This window comes from Kryptolebias marmoratus, linkage group LG14 (genome assembly GCF_001649575.2).
Source record: "Kryptolebias marmoratus isolate JLee-2015 linkage group LG14, ASM164957v2, whole genome shotgun sequence".
NCBI lineage: Eukaryota > Metazoa > Chordata > Actinopteri > Cyprinodontiformes > Rivulidae > Kryptolebias > Kryptolebias marmoratus.
Genome location: NC_051443.1, coordinates 23,530,924 through 23,533,171, shown reverse-complemented (window position 1 = coordinate 23,533,171; position 2,248 = coordinate 23,530,924). Strand labels below are relative to the sequence as shown.

Sequence of the window (2,248 nt, the reverse complement as noted above, 5' to 3'; positions counted from 1 at the left end):
TTTTAACATTAAAACAGACAAAAACCTGATCATACAGAAATTAAAACTATATATTGTTGGCTTCTAAGTCACTGTCAGAGAAAACTTCAGTTTTTTTAAGCAAAATAAGAATCAGAGACTCGATCTGAACCAGACTGGAGGGCCGGATGAAATGTTACAGAGGGGCCGGATCTGGCCCGCGGGCCTTGAGTTTGACACGTGTGGTTTACAGGCTCCAATAATTACACAATCTTGATGATCATCTTTGGAAAGGTGACGATTTTGTGTTTAAAAAAACAAAAAACGGGGGTACAGGTGGGGGTTTGTTAACTGAGCGGCTGAATATTAGGTGTTAAAAAAATGAAACTCAGAGCGGAGGAAAGGCAGCACGAGGCGGTTAAAAGATGCGAGTTAAAATGAGGTTTTAGCGTTATCTGTAACGGGGTTTCCTGTGGAAGCGACGCAGCTGGACTAGCTTTTCACTCACGGTGGAATCTGTCGAGTGTTTTCGTTCATCTGAGGTTCGGTTTGATTCACTTCAGAACCCGGTGAAGATCAGACCGTTCTGATTGTGTCTTAACGTGCCTGTTTTAGTTCCCCGTGGATGCATAGTTTTAGACAGAAATCCAAATTGGCGGATCGGAGCGGCACAAAAACTGGAAGATCTCCCAACTTAAATCATCCCCGTTTTATTCAGAACAGAACATTTGAAACGCCCAGCACAAAAAGTGTTTTAAAACTTTGTTTAGGATGAGACAGACGGTCCTGAGAGCATCTGGAAAACAGACATGAATAATCCTGATGGGCAGATGAGGCACTTCATCCGCTCTTCAGGTCTGACGCAGGAAGCGTTGATAAGAACCCGAAGCCTCGCCCACAAAATTTGTAAACAGGCAAACGTTTTATTGCGTATAAATAATTTACCCTGAACCCTTTTTCTGGCTGGATACTGGGCCTGAAAACCGTCCATCATGTATTTGGACCGACACGACTGCCAGTCAATGCCTGCCCTTTTGTGACAGGAAGTAGAAGCTCCAGTTCGCCGCCAGTCCACGAAAAGGATCCGGTTCTCGCTCTTATATTCGCCGTTCTCGTCGTTTCCTTCTTGTTGTATTTACAGACTGTAAAGTATAATGTTTACAGTCTGCGTTTCCCACCTGAAGTGTTCTTTTCAGACATAGGAACGACAGCGTTTTAAGTTTTCTGAATCTGTTTGGATCAGGGGTGTCCAATCCTGGTCCTAGAGGGCCACCATCCTGCAGGTTTTCCTTGTTCCTCTGCTCCAACACACCTGATTTGAATCAACGGGTGATTAACAGGCTTCTGCAGAACATGAAGAGGTGATTTAACAATGAATCAGGTGTGTTGGAGCAGAGAAACAAGGAAAACCTGCAGGATGGTGGCCCTCCAGGACCAGGATTGGACACCCCTGGTTTGGATGATAACATCTCTAGAAACAGTGCCATTTTTACAAGAATATTTTTAGAAACAACAGAAAAGATTGTTGGTCCAGGTCTGACGGGAACGCTGCCTTTCCAAAACAATCTTTTCGCTTCCACAGAAACGCAGAAAACGACCAGAATGCTGCAGCAGCTACGCCGGGCCTGTACGCGGCGATGAACGAATTCAGACACAGAATCCAGCGAGAGTCGTTTCCTCGTGATTTTCAAAGGGTTTAAGGTCTTTTCAAACTATTCTCATTTCTCCCGTTTGTTGAACATGTACCTGGTGATCTCTTTCTGCAGCGTTTGCTTTTATTGTTGTTGGTAATTCAATAAAGAGACAAATAAACCTTTTCGGCCTCAGATTATTTGGTGTAACGCGGGTTTTTTTTTCCTCTGCTTTCTGGTCATTGAAGTAACACAGTTTACTACGGTTTTACTGTGGTTGAGCAACAAGCGTCTGCAAAACAAACGTAAGCATGTAATCTGTCATTATTAGGGTCGTGGGTTATCATTTTCCAAAGGATTGCACTGAGGCTGTCCACACAAGAACAATAACGGTGGCATTTAAGAAACCAGCATAGAAAAACAGAGTTTAAGGGCTCCAGAAACACCGTTTCCGTGTAGACGGGGGCTGACACTTTCTCTGAACGTCTGAGCTAAAAACAAACGGGAAACGGATGAAACCAAACTGTGCTTCCAGCCAAGTTACGCATCACAAAACATCCATCCCCTCTGCGGAGGAAACCTGACACTGCCGCTCTCCTCAAGCTGCTTTATTTTATTAGCAAATAAACACAAGATTATTACTGTAACACTCCCCCCCC

At 44.1% G+C, this 2,248-nt stretch overlaps 1 protein-coding gene across 4 annotated transcripts in view; it reads right to left on the bottom strand.

The window, feature by feature from the left end:
• The window catches only part of tsc1b (TSC complex subunit 1b), a gene marked incomplete at its 3' end in the record, with an annotated part of 22,298 nt that overhangs the window by 17,328 nt on the left and 2,722 nt on the right, over positions 1 to 2,248 (bottom strand).